The sequence below is a fragment of the Carassius carassius genome, chromosome 17 (genome assembly GCF_963082965.1).
Source record: "Carassius carassius chromosome 17, fCarCar2.1, whole genome shotgun sequence".
In the NCBI taxonomy this organism is placed as follows: Eukaryota; Metazoa; Chordata; class Actinopteri; order Cypriniformes; family Cyprinidae; genus Carassius; species Carassius carassius.
In genome coordinates this window covers 14,291,898-14,312,633 of record NC_081771.1, presented here as the reverse complement: position 1 = coordinate 14,312,633, position 20,736 = coordinate 14,291,898, and the positions used below count along the sequence as shown (strand labels likewise).

The 20,736-nt window shown below is 36.4% G+C and overlaps 1 protein-coding gene and 1 long non-coding RNA gene across 2 annotated transcripts in view; one reads left to right on the top strand and one right to left on the bottom strand.

The window, feature by feature from the left end:
* The window catches only part of LOC132161174 (uncharacterized), a 410,674-nt gene extending 400,706 nt beyond the window's left edge, over positions 1–9,968 (top strand). The window contains exon 2 of the long non-coding RNA XR_009438105.1: positions 8,824–9,968. This is a non-coding gene — a long non-coding RNA (uncharacterized LOC132161174). The remainder of the gene's footprint in view (positions 1–8,823) is intronic.
* ror1 (receptor tyrosine kinase-like orphan receptor 1) overlaps positions 1–20,736 on the bottom strand; it is a 139,163-nt gene that overhangs the window by 102,179 nt on the left and 16,248 nt on the right. The gene's annotated exons all lie outside the window — the stretch shown is intronic.

Genomic DNA, 20,736 nt, shown 5'->3' with positions numbered 1-20,736 from the left:
TTGACAGTAATATTATTTAATTTCTTAAGCGAAAAAGAACTTCAAATGCAGCCAAAAATCTAACACCGCAAACTAAAAAAGGTATTTTAGTATTTTAGTTTTACAATATTAGTGTATAAAAAACTGCAACAAATAAGTCTAGGAATATAAAAAATTCTATATTAATCAGATAATCTCTTTACAACAAAACAAGTAAAAAACAAGCAACCGTCTAGGCATAATTATTATTATTAATAGAGACGTATTATTACTACATAGAGACGTAGCTAAATCTACTGTAGGCTACAACAGTAGCTTAATATATTGTCAATTTACTCGCCATGAAGATCTTTGAGTGTCTGTGTTTATGATATGACAGTTTTCTCAAATGAAACGTTAAATTCTCATGAAGTGACGGTTTATGCGTTCATGTCCTCATATAGTGACACACGGCAGAGGCCACAAAACAGCGAGCTCCCGTGCATCTGCGCCCGTCTCCCACAGAGATGTAGACTTTGCAGGAGTAATATTTAAATAGTATTTTGCAGTTTAATATTCACAGACACTAGTATATATATATTCGGCTACAGTATGGAGCCCTGCGTTTAGACTAACACGGAAGCGACTGTAACGAATATACTCAAACTTACTACCGGTTCTACAGAGACGCTGGTATCATCACATTTTAAAATTTTCAGCACCGTCTTGGTAGTGAAGTGCCAGTACTTGTGGCATCCCTAGTCGCCGTTTTACTGTCTGGTTGGTCCAGTCTGAAATACTGCTAAACAGCGGACATACTGCTAACCACTGATCTGTAATATAGAAGCGGCTTCACTGTCTGTTGGCAGTTTAGAACGCGATGAGCGATCCAGTCATATATAGATCAGTGCTGCTAACGCGTTTTCATTTCTTCTTCGCTGCTCTAAACAGGGGTTGCTTGTGGCATTACAGCACATCGTCCTGTGTTTGCAATGCATTCTGAGCAGCGAAGAAGAACCGTGCAGCGGTTAGGCAAAGCTAGCGTTCATAACTAGGTCTTGAAAATGGTATCGGATCGGTATATGGGTTCATGTACTCGCCGATGCCGATGCCAGAATTTGTTGTGGTATCGGAGATATTTCCGATACTAGTATCGGAATCGGAACAACTCTAATGCAAACCCATCATTTTACCAACAAAGAGAAATTATCAGAAAACTAATAAGAAATAAGTCACTGGAACTAGCGCGATCACAAAACGAACACGATAAAAGCGGCCGTTTGTTTGCATGCTTTGTTAAATATTTAAACCCAAAAGCATTGATGTTTTACTATAATAAGTGATAGCCTACACTGATCATAATGAATTAATTTATCAGGATTGAAAATTAGTCACACAGAAATAGCGTTATGAACAGTCTGCTTATTCAGTCGAGTCTGTTTCTGTTTATTTGTAGTCACAGTAGCCTGTATACACATCAAATTTAGAAAGATTATCATTTCTATATTTTTATAAAAGCTCCCGAGCTAAAAAACATGATTATATAATAATATATAATTATTATACAAGTCTTTTGCATCGCTTATAAATATTTCTGCATTGTATGGTGATTATAATCCACTTCGGATTATAAAACACTATCTGCTGACTAAACGTGAGTCTTGGGCTCAACTCATTTTAAAAAGTTTTTAATGCTGGTGTTATAACTCCGCTTTCTGAAATGATCCGCGGCGCTGACGATCTGCAGATGCGGCGAAACTCCGCCTTTGTTCATAACTACTCCTCTAGCCCCAGCTGGCCCGCTTTGAACCAAGGTTTTTGTCGGGCTGAAAAACCCTGGCCGTTTGCCCCGAGGAAGCACCGACGAGGCACGATTAAGCCCTGGAAGTGACAGTGGAAATGCGACTGGCCCTGGCACGCACTAGCACACCCGCTTTTAGGCTGACAGTGGAAACGCGGCTATTCACTCCCGACATCTACTAAAGACGCAGAAGATTGCATTTGTTTGTGAAGGGAACGTGCCTCCTGATCTACATAAATGTGCCCATGTTTGCGCAAACCATTCGTGATCCAGCTTCATCTCCAGAAGAAGTGAGTATAATGGTTAAGCATCTTTGCAAATCGCCTTTCTTAATATTGTGCTAGTTAACAAGTTTTGCAGCTCAAGTAAACAGTCTCATGAGAATGGCTCATCACCCTACAGAAGAGAGGGTGGGGTCAACAAAGCTCATTAGCATTTAAAGGGACATGCAACCAAATGGGCTGATTTGTGCAGAGCTGATTTTGACAAGGTAAAAAGGGTGTTGTTTTACACTACCATTCAGAAATTTTAACCAAAGTATGTAATAGACTTTTCATTGAAACCCTAAAGAATCATATCAGCTTGTGGAAAATGGGCATCCAATGACACCTTTAAGATTACTTTTTGGGTTATATATACAGTATATCAAAAATAAAGTTGCATTTTTCTTACCATATTGCAAATAGGTTTTTTTCTTCTTGTTTTAAGCATAAGCCTCACTGAATTTTGTTAGATTTAAGCTTGAAACTAAAATTATTAAGCATATATGAATATATATAATTATTTTAAACATGGCAAAAACTCTGTCCTTACAGCCAGCATAGATGAAAGAAAACAAAAACAAATTTGTTCAGTCAGCAAAGAAGATTACCATGATCATTCCACAGATGAGCTCTGCTTTTAATAGTAATGCTGGTGGGAAAAGGTTCATGGTGTCATAGAACCTAGTGTTTCAGAGTGTTCTGGTTGTGCTTTACTTTTTCTGCCGCACACACACTCAGAGTAGGTGCACTCCTATGGTTTCAGCCTCTGATCTGGCCTGCATTTGATTAAGCTGCGATGGCAATTATACTTGTTTTGAAAAACAATCTCAAGCAGCTTGAACGGTTAATATAAAGCCGTAAAAGTTTCACAGAAGATCGAAGCTGCCCGGTCATTTAATATGATCTGATTTCACAGAACCATCGCATCATTTCCTCATGTGTTGCCCACATGTATCCTGTGGCTCCTCACGTCCTGACAATCAGACTGTAAGGACTTTTTGAAATCGTGCCACTCTGAATTTTGAAACCAAGCCACAATATTTTGAAAGACCAAATGAAGACCCAGAGATAACTGGAAGGCATGTGAATGAAAATCATTGCTTACATTACACACTGTCCTCAATAATCATAAGCATATTTGTTTCAAATACATACAACTCAAGAGGTCCAAAGAGTTGGTGTCTTTGAAAGAAAACGCAAATGTCATTCCCTTACTTGCAAACCATAACATATGCCAGTTGCAAAGCTGAAACACATTCAAATAAAAGGTAACGCCATGCTAAAGCTTTTAGTCAGTTGGTTTGTTGGTGTTTTAACGCCATGCTGTCTTTGGCTTTGGCTGGGTGACTTCTTTGGTGAGTAACAAGTTGAAATGCCACAAAAGAGGTTTTTAAAGTTTACATTAGACAAAAACTGAAAAATTATCCATGTTTGACTTAAAACTGTCTTCAAAAGTGTTTGCAGAGTAAAATAAAATTTCCTAAGAGAATGTACACCAACACAATTTTTAAGTATGGTTAGAGATGAGGAGCACAGCAGTCTGTATTCAGTTAATATTAAGATCTTGTGTGATTCTGAAATGTCTTATTTGTTGTACATATGATCTGAACCCAACAATTATTGAAAACAAAGAAACGACTTTTACCCACAGTAGGGTTAATTTTTTATATAGTTTACTGAAGCTTTTAGAACTTGCACGATGGTGTTTCTGGGAAACTGAGGAAAACTTTCAGGAGGACAGTGAGGATCAATGTTTGCTTCTGGCCCTATTCTCATCCATACAAACAAAACAGCCAGAGCTGGAGGTGACCTCCTTTGTTTCTGAACGACTGTTTTGTTTTGTTGTAGATTGTGCATCATGTTACTGTGCCTGAAAAACATTAGAGTGCACACAGTCTTTTGCGGTCATCTGTCACTAGCTGGAAAATCTGTGGCAAACAGGGAAGGAAGAAGGGCACTGGATATGTAGATCCACTTTTGGTATAGCAGAGGATGAATTTGCTAAAACGATTTAAATTAAGATGGATACATAAAATTTGGGGTCAGCGGTTTGAAGGCCACACACTAAAATAAAGAATAAAAAGGGAAACGGCATATGTTTATTTCCTTTGTTTTATTTCCTTGGCCCAAGTAGCGCCAAGGAAGAACTTCTGACATGGGTGAATTCTCTGTAGGTGTAAGAGCTATTCTCTTCAATTGATCTGTTTATTGTCGGAATACCGCTTAAGATGTGCAGAGGAACAGAGCGGTTTCTTCTCTTTTCCCAACTGAGCATCACCACAGATCCAGATGTGAGCAGCTGGGCCTGTTCAGTACTTATATAAACATCTGAAATGTCTCTCACATGGCACACAATCACTCAACAGCTTTGTGTTTGTGAGAGAGTGAAAACAGCGCTGTGCTAGCTTGTCTCCAATTCATTCTAATACTCCTAACATGATCTTTTCATTTATTTAGTTACTTAAGAATAAATGGCATTCCAAATTCATCTGAGAGATTTGGAATTAACACTTCTCAACTGACACTTTACAAATGTAAAGTAAAACTTCCCAAGCTGAAGCTATTTTACTAGGACTGGGATATATTATGATATCTGTTTTTGACTGACATTACTGATCAGTCAATACTGGATATTTAGCGGTCAATGTTGGATATTTAACTGTATAGGATCTTTTTTTTCACTTATTCAAGACAAGTTAATTTAAAAGGATTAAAAATGCATTGACAAATTTCAAATTTAACCCTTTACGTAAACATACACATTGATATGAATCCGTTTACAACCTAATTTAGTATACATTTAAAAATCAAACTTGAATTTTGCTTACTTTTTTTATTTAATAGCACATATTGAGCCTTTGTGTGTTAAAATAAATTGCTATGTGCATGTAACTGCATTACTGTGAATTCATGCATGAAATTAGTTAACTTAATTACTCGATTTTTTAAGCAAACTTTTGTAATATCACTCGGAAATACACAGTAAACTAATTTCAGATGTTGTTATGAAATATAACACCATAAATCATGCCTTTCAGCTTTGGATACACATGGGAAATATTACAATTATTTTCGACAACAAGCTATAAATATTCATATTAGTATATATTCTTAATACCGTATGGTTATTTATTTATTATTATTATCGTAACATCTTATTGGGTATTGACCAAGTTTCATTGTGTGCGTCTATATATTTTTAATTGAATTCAGATAACGTTCTTCAGAAGGCGTTCTTCAATGCTAAGTTCTGCAGCTGGCCCCATGACTGTTTAGACTAAACAAATGAATAACAGTCCCGCAAAATGTTTGGGGTTCACTAATGAATAAATAATCATTTTCTAGAAAGCTGAAGTTAACCTGGATTCAGATCTCAATGCTCCACTCTCTAGAAATCCAAATCACCCCATATGCTACTGAGTCCCTATTAAAAGCCTTACGACACTCGGCGTGATGTTATTAGCCATGGTGAAAGTTAACATTAGCCACGGTGGCTTGTGTAGTAAAAGCAAAGCTTTACGTGTTACCCAAAAAGATCCAGGCACATGTCTGGGTCCCAAAGGTGTGTCTCTGAAGTGGGCAAACACATGGACACGAGCAGGAGGTTCCGTCTGCAAGAAAAACTCCTACGTCACCATCAATAACATACCACATCCATCTCCTCTCAGCAGCTGCCAGCAGGCTCAGGCTCTTGTGTATGACTGGAAGTCAGTGATGAATAACACTGTTTGTATCACTGAACCCAGCACAAGAAAATTTACTCAACTGCCATTGCCTTGTAGCCTTTCTTTTGAATGACAAGAAACTTATGAGATTCTGAAAAAAAAGACCTTGTGGCCTGGCCTCTATTCATCCATACATCTGAGTAGAGGAAATGTTCAGAAAATGCTGGGATCTGATGGACTACAGTGAATTCCAGTTCATATTAACAATCCATACCCATAGAGCTCGCCTACTGAGAAGAACCGTTCAAAACAGTTCTGTTTATCCTGGCCAAAATGCATCGAGGAATGTCAGAGCTTTTGATATAATACACCGATGCACATGGATGAGAGAGTAAGGAACTGTTTACAGGGATAGTTCACCCAATAAAGAAAATCCAGTTATCTCTCAACATCATATTCCAAACCTGTGAGACTTTTTTTCTCCATTGGAAGAAATATTAAAATTCTGATAACTGTGCTGGTCAATCTTTTCCATGCAGTTACAATTAATGAAGCTTCAAAATTAATAAAAAGGTGTAATTAAAGTAGTCCATACAACTTCTTCAGAAGTTATATCATAGCTTTGTAAAACAATCATCCTCTTTGTTGGAATCAGTGAGAACTTTGAGAACCAAATCTGTCCAATTTATGAATTAAACATTCAGACTGATATTAACCAATATTGAAAAGATTTGACTCAAAAGAATGACTCAATCACAAATTGGACATTGTTACTGTACTGCCCTCATAAATGAGCCAAGGAGAGCTAGGAAAGGTTTTAAATTTTTTTTCAATTTACACCGTTCCAGAAGATACACAAAAGTCACATGGACTACTTTTTATGGCACATTTACAATGCATTTGTGTCCTTTTTTCAAGGCTTAGAGCTTCAATCCCAATTCATTGCAGTTGATTGGGGGAAAGCAAACAAACGAAATGTTTCCTTTTGTCTAATGGAAGAACAAAAAGTATTGGTTTTGAATATCATGAGTAATAATGTTTTGGGGTAATTTAAAAAAAAAAATTTTTTTGAGGTGATTTTTTTTAAGGCAGGGTTTCCTTAACTGGGGTTCATTAAGGGAACTACAAGGTTTTTGAAAATTGATAAAAAGTCCATTATAATAAAAAGTAAAACTGATATATGAATACTGACAGAAAATCAAAAGATGGGTTTTACCAACATATGTTAAGCTTTGTTCACCCTCTGGAATTGTTATCAGTAAACATAACCAGCCATGAGAAGATCACACACAAGGTGGAGATGAGGGCTTGTGATAAGAATCACTATTCCTGTCCTCTTACAACACTCCTCCAACGTCTGATCTATGAATCGGCACCACCTGCATTCATCACGCTGGCTCTTGACTGACAGCTGGCACCACCTCCAGCCTGCCCACCAGTCACCCAACCAAAGACTGCTTTTGTCCCCCTTCAAGCTCCAAGATCGATATCCACAAGAGGAGGAGGGGTGGGGCGGGGGGGATCACGTAACATAGCAAAACCCAGGTAGGGTGCCACAGAGCAGAGCAGAGCAAAGACAATGCAGCCCTGGAGACTATACAGATGAATTTAGTCTCACAGGATTTTGTACAAAGTAAAAACAATGTGGCTTCACACATTTATACAGCACACAATTAACATTCTGACAACTACCAAGCTTTCTCTGTCAACTCTCTTGTTTTTTTTCTCCTCATTACACACTTGTACCCACAACAAGAACCTCCATTCATGTGCTCCATTTGTTTCAAATCAGTGGGTCCCAAAGGCATCGGGAGACAATGCTATTTGGGCCGTCCTCAGAGGAATTTTGGGTAAGCGGTATGCAGACAACCCAGACAGCACTAACAGAAACTCTCCCTAAATCTGCCTCATTGAAGACAATAATGACTGCTCCAGCAGGCCCTTTTCTCAGACTCCTTCAAAGTCGCTGTTGACAGGAAAGCTAAATATTTTTCAGAGGAGGCGGAGACTTATGGAAAATAAGAGCTGATACTTTGAAAATCTGTGCATTTGTGCAGTGACAGGTAGAGGTGCAGAGGAGGAAAACATTACAGTGTATGACATCTCAAAGGGAAATGTTAATGCTTAATGCTAAAAGGGAGATGTTGTATATTGCCAACGAGTTTGTCTCAGACTTTTCTCCTTCAAAGCTCCTTTGAAGAAGTATTGTAATTGTAAACATACTCAGTATAACAGCTATGAAACTTAATATGGATAACAAACATCAATAACTTTGTCTTTTTGGAATAATCTAGAATGGTTTGATTTCAAGCTGAAATTCTGAGTTTTGACTGCAGAACAAGTTCATCTGAGCAAAGTTAGAGGGATTACCTTTTTAGACGTGGTAGCTGAGAAAAATCTCATTGGAGATATTTCTTTCTAATATGATTGAGAATAAAAGTAAAACTAAATAAACTGTACAAAACAAATACAATAACTACTTTTGGTTCCTAATGATACAACACTCTTCTTTACTCACTGCAACACAGAACAATCACATACACATGGAATGACTTTATATTAACTTGTAAATGGGTCAAAGACGAAAAAGTGTTTAAGCGTAAAAAAAAAGTGCAATACTGCTTTAAACTGTTGTAGTTCCCCCCCCCCAAAAAATGCAAAAAGTTTTCTGTTTTTTAATTGCAATTTTGTTTTTGTTTTTCTGAGAAAAAAATAAATATCATACATTTCCCCCTGATTTACAGAAGGCACACAATAAAATGTCAATGTATCAATCTTGTCAGGCATATTTACAACAAAAATCAATTTATGACATATTAAAAGACTAATTACTTTCACCCCAAATACTAATGAGTTGTAATTTTACATTTTTCACATTTGCCACTATCCTAAGTTTTGCCCATTTGTCAGTAAGAATTTTGTACTAATTTAAAACACAATAAAATTTAGTATGCTCCATTATTCTTTTAGATATTTTAATATGTACACGTCAGAATAAGCATGTTGTTTGAATTTTTGCATAAATATTGTATTACACTGAATGACAATGTAACATTATTTCAACCAAATTTTGACATTTTATTCTCCAAAAACGTATTTGAAACCTTAAAAGTAGACATTTTACTTACATTTAAAGGGGGGGTGAAATGCTCATTTTCACTCAATCTCCTGTTAATCTTGAGTACCTAAAGAGTAGTACTGCATCCTTCGTATCTCCAAAAAGTCTTTAGTTTTATTATATTTATAAGAGAAAAATAGTCTGTGCCGATTTTTTTCGGAAAAACAAGAGCGTCTGGAGGCGTGACGTGTGGGCGGAGCTAAAGAATCACGAGCGCGAGTAGGCTTTTGCGTTGAGAGCGTTTGGAAGTTGTGACATTACCGTGAGGAAAAAAAAACCATCATCCAAAACAAACCATGGCTAACAGTCAGATTCAGCCGTTTATTTATGATCCAGAATCAGATCACGAGGCTGAAACTGAACGAGAGCAGCAGCAGCAATGACTACAGCAGGACGTCTCTATGTGGTATGTATTGAAACTGTATATATTTGCTTAGCGGTTTTGGAAAATGACTAAGTTCCACTTTGTCGTCTTTTTTTTTTCTTTAAAGGTGTACAAGGTTTACTTGATGTGCTTACGCGCCGATAGCTAAGTTAACAACACAGAGATATTTGAAGCAGTTTTACTCACCGCCTGTGGTTCCAACACACGGTCATGACCCTTTTTCGTTGGGATTGCATCATCCTTAAGAAATAAACGATATGCAAATCTGGCGTCAAACTGGGCCTTGTTTGTAAAACAAGCATCTTCGAATTGCAGGGAACAAACAAAAACACTTGCTCAACTCCGTCGATGCTCTGTAAAAATAAACTCCGTCCACTGGTCCCTTAATGTTTTTTTTTTTTTTTGGTAATCTGTGCAGGGTTGTCTTGCCCTCGCAACCAAAAACACACTTCTTTTGTGACATTTCGCGACACTCTCGCTCTGATCAGTGAATGTCTCTGCTCCGCTCTGCTCTACGGGAGCGCATGCTCTTCCGGCAGAAGTGCCCTTAGGACCCATATAAGGAAATTCCGCTCCATCTAACGTCACACAGACCCATACTTGAAAAAAACTTTCCGAAACTTGTGACAAACCGGAAGGAGTATTTTTGGAACAAAAATACTCCTTCAAACGTACAACTTAATTTTTGAAACTTTGTCCATGTTTAGCATGGGAATCCAACTCTTTAACAGTGTAAAAAACTCAGTATGCATGAAATAGCATTTCACCCCCCCTTTAATGTGCTTTCTATGGACACAAAATCACTTTTGTACATTTCTTTTGATGCGGACATCTTAACGTCTTTGACCCAAATACTAATTTAACCCTGATGTTAACAGCTTTAAAGGGTTAGTTCCACCCAGATAGCAAAATTATGTAATTAATAACTTACCCTCATGTTGTTTCAAACCTGTAAGACCTCCGTTTATCTTTGGAACACAGTTTAAGATATTTTAGATTTAGTCCGAGAGCTCTCAATCCCTCCATTGAAGCTGTGTGTACGGTTTACTGTCCATGTCCAGAAAGATAAGAAAAACATCTTCAAAGTAGTCCATGTGACATCAGAGGGTCAGTTAGAATTTTTTGAAGCATCGAAAATACATTTTGGTCCAAAAATAGCAAAAACTACGACTTTATTCAGCATTGTCTTCTCTTCCGTGTCTGTTGTGTGAGAGAGTTCAAAACAAAGCAGTCTGGATATCCGGTTCGCGAAAAAATCATTCAGTTCACCAAATCGAACTGAATCATTTTAAACGGTTCGCACCTCTAATACGCATTAATCCACAAATTACTTAAGCTGTTAATTTTTTTAACGTGGCTGTTACTCCCTCTGAGTTCAAACAAACCAATATCCTGGAGTAATGCATGCACTCAAACAGTACACTGACTGAACTGCTGTGAAGAGAGAACTGAAGATGAACACCGAGCCGAGTCAGATAACGAACAAAAGACTGACTCGTTCACTAGTCAAGAACCGGTTGCATCAGTTTTCGGATCACCAGTAGTTCTTTCGGACAGTTAGATTCAATAAACCGGTTGCAGAAAACGGTTCACTGGTTCTTTTGCGCTCGACGTAATGGCGTCATTTGCTATGATTGCCCTTGATTCAAGCCTTCGGTTTACCTGCACTCATAACACTAGCACAGAATCAGTTCAGAATCAATCACCAAAAGAATCAGTTCGGTTCAGGCACTCTGTATGTCAGTCTGCTTCACGCTGAATCACACATGCGCAGTATCATCAGCTCCTCGGTTCTTCTTATCTGGCTCGGCTCGGTGCTCATCTTCAGTTCTCTCTTCACAGCAGTTCAGTCAGTGTACTGTTTGAGTGCATGCATTACTCCAGGATATTGGTTTGTTTGAACTCAGAGGAAGTGTCAGCCACATTAAAAAAGTTAAAAGCTTAAGTATTTTGTGGATTAATGCGTATTAGAGATGCGAACCATTTAAAATGATTCAGTTCGATTTGGTGAACTGAATGATTCGTTCACGAACCGGATATCCAGACTGCTTTGTTTTGAACTCTCTCACACAATAGACACGGAAGAGAAGACAATGCTGAATAAAGTCGTAGTTTTTGCTATTTTTGGACCAAAATGTATTTCCGATGCTTCAAATTTTTTTTTAACTGACCCTCTGATGTCACATGGACTACTTTGAAGATGTTTTTCTTACCTTTCTGGACATGGACAGTATACCGTACACACAGCTTCAATGGAGGGACTGAGAGCTCTCTGACTAAATCTAAAATATCTTAAACTGTGTTCCAAAGATAAACGGAGGTCTTACGGGTTTGAAACAACATGAGGGTAAGTTATTAATTACATAATTTTGCTATCTGGGTGAACTAACCCTTTAAGAAAAACTAGTTTTATATTTTAAGGACATAAGAGCATATTTTTAGGCAAGTAAAAGCATACACTGCATATAAATTCCTGTACTTTAAAAATGAAAAAGAAAATCACTCAGAAATTGCTAGTAAATTTCTCAAGTAATTACAATCGACAAATAAAAACTGAATTAAACATCAAGTAAAAAGACTCAAATAGTATTTTCTTTCGAAACATTTAATACGCTTTGTTTAAATTGACATCAATTAATATATTTTTTAGAGTGTAGTATGCAATAAATTCAAAGAAGAGACTACTTCTAGACCACTGATGAAGTATGTTGTACGTGTTCTGTTAACATCGCCCTTTTGACCCACTTGTTCTTTGACCTATACTTACAAAAAACGTGCAAAAAATTTACTTGGCTGCACAGTTGTAGAACAGCACAGCGTAACCATGAGGAACAGCTTTCTTGGTACTGTATCTAAAAGAAGCATGCTACTCATAATTCTCTGTCATTTTAACTCAAATTTAATTACAACACACATATACAAACAATTTAAGCAGTGTTTCAGTTCTCTGTGCTCAAGCCTATTATAGTAAAATGGTCCGTAGAGTTCTAACTGAAGCACTAGGGAAAAGATAGTCCAAACACGAGAGGCACGCACTTTGTATGCAGTACCCGATCCAATAAAATCAAATAAAGCCTGAATACAGTGTACAGATGACACAGAGATATTCGTGTCAAACAAAAACAACTCTTAAGAAAACTATATACATATATTTATGTTACTCAGTCATGCGTCATGCACTTTTTCTCACCTCTTGTCTCGAGTGTCTTGGCCTCGACACATGTCTACAGTTGCATTTTAGCCCCTCTGTTTCAACACAGGCTTTCTTCTCCAGTGCACAGCACGCCTGTATTCATAGCCAATCTAAATGTCTCCAGGCCTCATAGAGCTTTGTTCTTAAAGGAGGCGAGCTAAATTTACAACGTGAGCTGAAGGTTGACCTGCAGGATGTGCGGATACAGACTTTGGCGGGGTAAACCAGCAGAACCCGAACGCCACAGGTCGGACGTGATTTAGTGAGGCGGGATACAGACTGTGACTGCATGAGAAGCCCATGTTATACGAGACAGAAGATACATTTTAACTCCAATTTACCAGAGAAGGAACAACAATATATCAATATTGCTATGCACGGTGGAGAAAAGTGGCTTTCTGACCGCAAAATCACTTAAACAGAGTCTGAGAATGAGGGTTTTGGTGAATCATTGTATTACAGTGTTTGGCCATGTTTGGTGCTTAATAAATTGAATGCCATGATTGTACGTGGCTTAAGCACAAGGCTTTGTTCAGTCTTATGAGTTCATAGTTTATATAAGAACGTCATTTTCATCAGGAAAATGCCAGCCACCTTCATTTTTAAACCCAGTCTCCCAAGGAGCATAAACAGAGAATATTCTTGGCTTAAAGGGTTAGTTCACCCAGAAATAAAAATTCTGTCATTAATTACTCACCCTCATGTCGTTCCAAACCCGTAAGACCTCCCTTCATCTTCGGAACACAAATGAAGATATTTTTGATGCGTTCCGACAGCTCTCTGACCCTCTCATAGACAGCAAGGGTCCTTACACGATCAACATCCGGAAACGTAGCAAGGAGATCGTTAAAATAACCCTCCCACCCCCAAAAAAATAAAAAATATTACAAATATTACAATATGCAAACAGCATATGTTGTTCTGTGTCAGCTGCACCACACGGATACGTTGTTTTAATTGAAATCAAAGCTCAAACCATGTCGAAAACATATCCACATGGTGCAGCTGCCACAGAACAACATACGCTGTTTGCGTTCAGTGGACACTCTCCAAAATGGCGCTAGGTTGATACGGAGGAGATGAAATTGTTGAATAAAGTTGTTTTTTTTTTTATTTTGGCACACAAAAAGTATTCTCGTAGCTTCGTAATATTACAGTTGAAGTTTCTACTTCTACTTCAATATTACAGACCTGAAGTCACAAGGATTATTTTACCGATCTCCTTGCTACGTTTCTGGACGTTGATCATGTAAGGACCCTTGCTGTCTATGAGAGGGTCAGAGAGCTCTCGGAAAGCTTAAAAAATATCTTAATTTGTTCCGAAGATGAACGGAGGTCTTACGGGTTTGGACAGAAATGAGGGTGAATAATTAATGACAGAATTTTTGGGTAAATTAATCCTTTAAGTACCTGTAGCAATGGAAAAATCATTTAAACAGCACAAACCCCAAAAGCTGTCTAATCCAGGTTCACACATAAAATCATTATAAGCCATCCACGTGACATGTGGCACTTTACCAACATTCAAGCACTTGAGTGTGCTGATGTCTGTTCAAGATAAATGCACCTAGAGCTAAAAAAAAAAAGGGTTTTAAAAAATTACAATAATGAAGGGTTTAAAATCATAAAATTAGTCTTATATAAGATAGTAACATAAATAATGAAATAATAAATAAGTTCATTAATTAGATATAAAAGATACTGATGAAATAAAAAAGAAAGTCATTATGTTTAGGCAAATGAAAACACTGAATTTCAACACTTATTGTGTTTTCTTCAGATAAATATACCATCTAAAATGATAATATGTATAATAAATAATTTTAGGAAGTCTGCAAAATCACAACTTTATTTTACTTATATTTAATATATTGGTATTTGTACATAATAAAGGCTATCTGATATGTTCTGTTTTTTGAGTGAAAACATATTGGTGTCGTAATGAAAGATGAATGACAGCAAACCACTGTTGTCTCTCACTCAAGCACACACAAACACACACACAGTGTTGCAGACATTAGAGTCTGGGTTGTGTTTGCTAGGATCTGGTTAGCCTTCAGCCCTTCTGTTTTCTTAGTCCAGTGTTACTTATGGTCTGATGACATGGTCAACATGCCTGGACTATGAGTAATTATCATTTCTCTCACACTCACTTATTCCCTCCAAACCCCTCTAGATCAACCATACTATAATTTAGGGATTTACAATATATCATGAAAATATTGGTTATCAGCCAGTATAGTGATTAATTATTTGTCGGTATGAGTCAATACTTTAAAAAAAGTAACAGTGGACAAAATATTGTGATTTTTTTGCCTTGCCTCCAAATTCTGCAAGTCATAATTCTCTCTCTCTCTCTGCAGTGCTCTTATCCAGAAAGTAAAATTACTCTAGTTTCTATTTTAGCAGAGCTGTTCTTTTCTCGTCTGCCAGATGAGCTGAGGATTGCTTGAGCAATTGCAAGGCATGTTGTGGACTACTTTTGCCAAGTGTGCTAAATGAAGGTGCAGACTCCCTATCTCTCACACCTCTAAAGGGACGTGTTATTTCCGCTAATCAAGACATGAGACGAGGACTGGCACGTGATCCTTTGAGTGTGTCTATTCTTTCATGACATACTTCTTGTGGTGCACTACATTCTAATGGAAAGCCAACTATTTACATTAGAACAACACTGTAAAAACGAACTTTTTGGTATAGTAATATATATTAAATTAACCATCATAATTTTTACTTCATAAAATTAAAATTCAATGAGAACTATAATTTCCTAAGTAAAATTTTAAATATCTACGCATTTAATTCATGTAATAAATTAACTGGTTGTAAAGAGTAAATCTTATTATATATTTGCTTGTAATATTTAAACGTTTCATAGTCACTTCACATAAACATAATAATTTTAAGTAAATTTTAATTGAAAAGTATAGCGCGTTTGAATCCGCACATGCATGTTTGGACAAGACAATCTAACTGCGCACTTTGGATCATCAGAGACGAATTGGCGGGCTGCTGCGTGGCTGCTTTTTGTCGTGTTTGAGGCTTTTACAGTCTATGGTTTGAGGTTAGTTTGTCTTTCTGTTTTACATTTAATAAAACATGGGTCTGTGTGGATTTGATTGATTATTCTTGTTTATTTGACTCAATAAACATTAATGCTCATCTTATAACATGACCTCAGTGTAACGTTAACGCGCGTAGGTTAGCCCTATCCATAGAACATTAGCTGCTATAACCCTATTCACAATCACTTCCTACATTAACTTATTTATATTTAATCGGAACCGTTTTCAATAGTTTCGCAAAGCACTGTTTTTCATGTAAAAATTTCAAACTGATTGGAAATTATTAGAAAATCTTTACCGTTGTAACTGCTAGCTAGCTAAAATTAGGCCTTAATATTAATTAACGTAACCACTTTCCTGCTGAAGTAACGTTATACTGTTGACTAAGTTATGGAAAAGTTTGAATGTTCTTACTGAATATTGCTCAGGAACGTTTAACTTACACATAACTTTTCAGAATCGTGAGAGAATTGTGATCTTTATTCCAAGCAAAAAAAAAAAACGTGATTCTTATTTTAGCCAGAATTGTGCAGCTCTGGCTGGTGAAGTAGGAGGGGAGAAAAAAAAAAAAAGAGTAAACTTTATAGTTACCTACACAATGTATTTAAATTACTGAAATGCACTATATAATCACACTGGTTTAATCGTACGCATCAAAGGGTTAACATAATCGAAACCATATGGTCTTATAGTATGTGTGTATGTGTTTGTTCATTCTGTTGTGATAATGAAGTCACTTTAAATAATTTCAGCGATTCTATTTTTGTTTCTCAAAAGACTTATATTTTTTCTTCTAAATTGTATGCAGGAGGACAGCTGCAGTGACATCACTCAGCACATCATAAAAATACTGGTTGTCCATGGTGCTGATGGAGAAGATCCGATCAATGTATCCATCCTTCTTGAAGGGAAGGAAATGCTGCCAGGATGCGGCAATACTGCAAAGGCATGCATGCTGCTTATGGGCCTGATTTATGCACTAAATCTGGAATACCCCCGAGCACTGCGATACACGTTTGAGGTGTTACAAAAAATTCTGTTAGAGCTTGATGGAATTAAACTCTCTCCAAAAGTTCAAAAATTGAAGATGAAGTTGTATTAAATGCTATGGCATGATATAACCGTTTAAACATTCAGCTGTTGATGACGTTTTAATACATCAAGGTTTTAATGGTATTCTTAAAAGTTCACTATTTGAGACTGCTATGTTGAATGTTTCGCATGCATTTTTTAAAAATACATTTTTGTTTAAAACAAGGGTTACAGTATAATTCTGTACAGTATAAGTTTAACTGAATGCACCTTTGTCAAGAGATGACTGTGAATGGTATTCTTAAAAGTTCACTATTTGAGAGTGCTATGTTGAATGTTTCGCATTAATTTTTTTAATATACTTTTTTTTAAACAAGGGTTACAGTATAATTCTGTACAGTATAAGTTTTACTGAATGCACCTTTGTCAAGAGATGACTGAATGTCCATTTTTGGAGGAAGAACATTTTTTGATGACTGAAAAATAAAACTGTTAAATTGTATTTTATTTGTGTGATTTGTGAAAAATATGGAGAAAATTATGTTCATGATTATTTATAAAAAAGAAATTAGCAATGTTTACATAATTATATATAGTAAATGAAAATCTCAACAAAAAAAAACTTAAATAAAATCTACTTATTTTACTTAATTAAATGGTAAGATTTACTTAATTTCATAAAAGCAAACTTCCTAATTATAAAACAATAAATAAACTTTACTTAATTTCTTTAAATAAATATAGCTACTAAATTAAATGTAAATAGGTAATTTTTACTTAATTTCTTCATGAGCGTTACGTTCAATACTAAGTAGATTTTACTTGATAATGACACGTGAGTTGTACTTGATATTATAGCAGTAAAATTTACTTAAAATATACTTGTGCAAATTGTTACGAGGATTTTATTAAGTAAATCTTACAAGTAGTTTTTTTCAGTGAAGATACAATTCAAATTTGGGGTCATGTTTTTTAAAGGTTTTTTTTTTTTTTTTGACAGAGGTCTCTAATTCTCTCATCTGTTAAAATACTGTGAAAATTGGATTATAATTTGTGAAATATTATTATGGTAACGGTTTTCTATTTAAATGTCACAATGGATTGATTTAATAAATGAGAATATAAAATAATAATAATAAAAATAATGTCCCAATATTTGAGCAGCAGTGTCTAAGAAACTGTCTAGACTACATTTGACTTTGATATATTTAAAACATCTTTGTTACAGAGTGCATAATTAAAAAATTGGCTTCATTTCAGGTTCAGAAGTGTGGATTTGAATTTAATTGGCCACGCCCCATGGGAAGTTCAATTGGAATTTGAATCTTTCAAAACTTTCAAACAAGTCTTTGTCAAGCCAACCTTCATATTTTGCCTTGACAAACTTTGCTTCATGCTAAGTTTACTTTTAGCTTGCAAGCAGGCGTATCCATCTCTCGTCTTGTTGCATGATTTATTAACTGGTTCTCTGTTTGTGTGCGATTTCTCTTAATTTCACGGATGGGAAAACGAGCAAGCAAAGGGGAAAAAATCCCCCATCTGCTATAAACGACACTTAAGGGTCTGCCTGGCTAAAACAGAAACACAGATGGTGTTTCCACAATGTAGAAAGCACGAAGCCAACCCGCAGAGAACATATAAGCCTGAAAAACATGTAAATCAGCCGTTTATGACAGTTAAGGTACACAAAGAGATAGACAGGTGTCAGAGAAAGGCCTATCGTATTTCCCTTTTTCCCTTGAGGGTAGAGACTCCCTGCTGGCTCTGAGAGTCTAGGGCTTCAAGTCCCACCAACATGAGGGGAACGAATCCTTTGATGAGCACCCCCTCATAAAAACCCTCCCCTCATCGGTCTACAGACTCATATCATGCCAATCAAGCAGCATGACAAGGTTCAGAGTTATTCTCATGTTAGCTAAAGGAAAAGCAGGGTGCCTCTTTTCCAAACAGCAGCCTCACTCTCCCCCTTTATTGATTTTTCTTGCTTTCTATGAAGAATCTGAATTCATGTCTTGCCCTTTTTCCTTTTTATAACTTCCTGTCTACACAGGAAACCCTAATTTCTAGTTGCGGCTATATGTCTTGAAGTACAATGCTCCTTCGTGGCAGTGCACCCAATGGATTTTGCAATGTACATGCCTGAAGCAGAGGGTTCAGTTTCAACAGACTGCTGCAATTTAAAATTTCTATTACCCTTTTAATGCCTGGCCATTAATAAAACATCTTCACCCTCTCCCCTTCCTCCTTCTCTTGTATTTTTGTTCTCCGTCACCCTGCTTTTTCCCTCTACTTCCTTCAGAAGCACCCCCTCTGGTCTTTTGTGCCCCTTTTCACTCGAGAGTTGCAGCTGCCTTCAATGTTCTGCGAATCTGCATGTTTGCTTTCCTTGAAAACATGGCAGTGGTGGAATAATTGAAACCTGTAGTTGAAGCCAGGGGATTCAGAGCACCACAGCAAGTACAGCGTCCCGTTTAATATGTCGATCTGGTACCAAGAGCATGTGGCTTCCTATCAAATACTTGTACAGCGAGGTGTGAAGCAAACCTCTGACTGAGAGGAAACATGCAGTCAGACCTTCTCTAATGAAGCATGGCCTTGCTTTTTATGGACACTGATAGTCTAAGAATAGGCCAATGGGTAGCCTGATGGCTTACATGTCTGTCAAGTGATTGCTTAATCCAAATATTTTTTATTATAAATGAACCAGTTCTGATCTAAACTTTGGCTACATTTTTATATTTTCCATGTTTATGAAATGACAGTTATTACAGCCTATTACCAATGACAGTTGTTTTAATCTCACTAAAATATACATTTCTCTTGAAATTTGAATAAAAAAATAGAAAATGGAAAGAAAATTACTTACAATTATTTCCATGAAACTGAAATTGAACACTCAAAATGCTATGAAAGTACAGTAGATAAGCTTCAAAATGACTAAATAAATAAATGTTTAAAAATGATACATAGCAGAAAATAATACATTTGGACTATTTATCATGCAAAACTATTGTACAGTTTCAAAAGACTTGGAATAACACAAGCTTTAGAAACTGTCATCTATGTTCCTTTCATGGAAAAGTGCAGCTCAATCCTTCTGTTAAACTTATTCTAACTTAAACTAACTCTATTCTATTTTTCCATTGTTTTTCTATGTAAACATAAGCTAACACATCTTTTATTCAACCTTTAAAATTATTTTGTTTCTGTTCCACTACCCTTTCTTAGAATTTTAACCACAAAACTGCGTTCTGTGTGAATGGTCCTTAAGCCATGGAAATGTATTTTACAGCAGTAAAAGGTAGGTAGGTCTCAACCTATTGAACTATGTACCAGGAGTCAAACAGAGTGGTACTGACATCTGGCCATTTCGTTATTTGAAGTAAACTGCCACTGCTGGTGTGAAAAAGTAAAATCCTGCCAACTGCAGGCTGAGGGCAAAACACAAAGTCCCTAAAATCTTCTTAGTAATCTCTGCTTGATAGAAGAATAGCCCCAAAACTACTCAAATAAGGTGCATATTTCCTGTTCAGAGGGAGGCAAAGACATAAATGGAAAAGCTGTCTGAGCGCGAGAACACTTAAAATAAAATACACTAAAAATAAAAAAAGAAACATTGCTAGAGAGAAACAGTAGCACTCTGAAGAGCCAATCAGATCACAGAATTTTCCTGAGCACCATTTGGTAAAATACTATACTACAGTCACTAATGTTAAACTAGTTATGTAACAGACACTGATTAATCAAGACTACTGCTATTGCAGGACTAAACCAGTTACTTTGGTTTCCATTCCAAATTTGCAATTGATGTCCACATCTGTATTTCATCATATTTCTTCCCTTTAAAAAGATTAAAAGATAGAGATAAAGTTATCAGTAAGCTGATAAGAGCTCTATTAGTTATGCTTTGCTTATAACATCAAAGCCTTGAGCTTAACAAATGCTTTAGATATTAAAAAGACTTTCAGATGATACATTTCCCTCTTCAATTCCATTTTTCTTCTTCAGACGTGTGCAACAAGTTCAGACAGAACTGATAACGGATTTCTTAAAAGTAACAAAACTTTTTCTATGCTTAGTCCAGGTTTTCTATGCTTTCTTCAAGGCTCAAAAAGAACTGTGAAATATGCTTCACATAGATTATTTTTGGCCTAGCTTCTTCAAGAAGAGGTGAAAATGGCTTTACCTTCTGAGAAATATCTCATCTCAAGCTGCGCCTGCCAGAAATTTTTGCCTTGTTATCTTAGTCTCTGTTT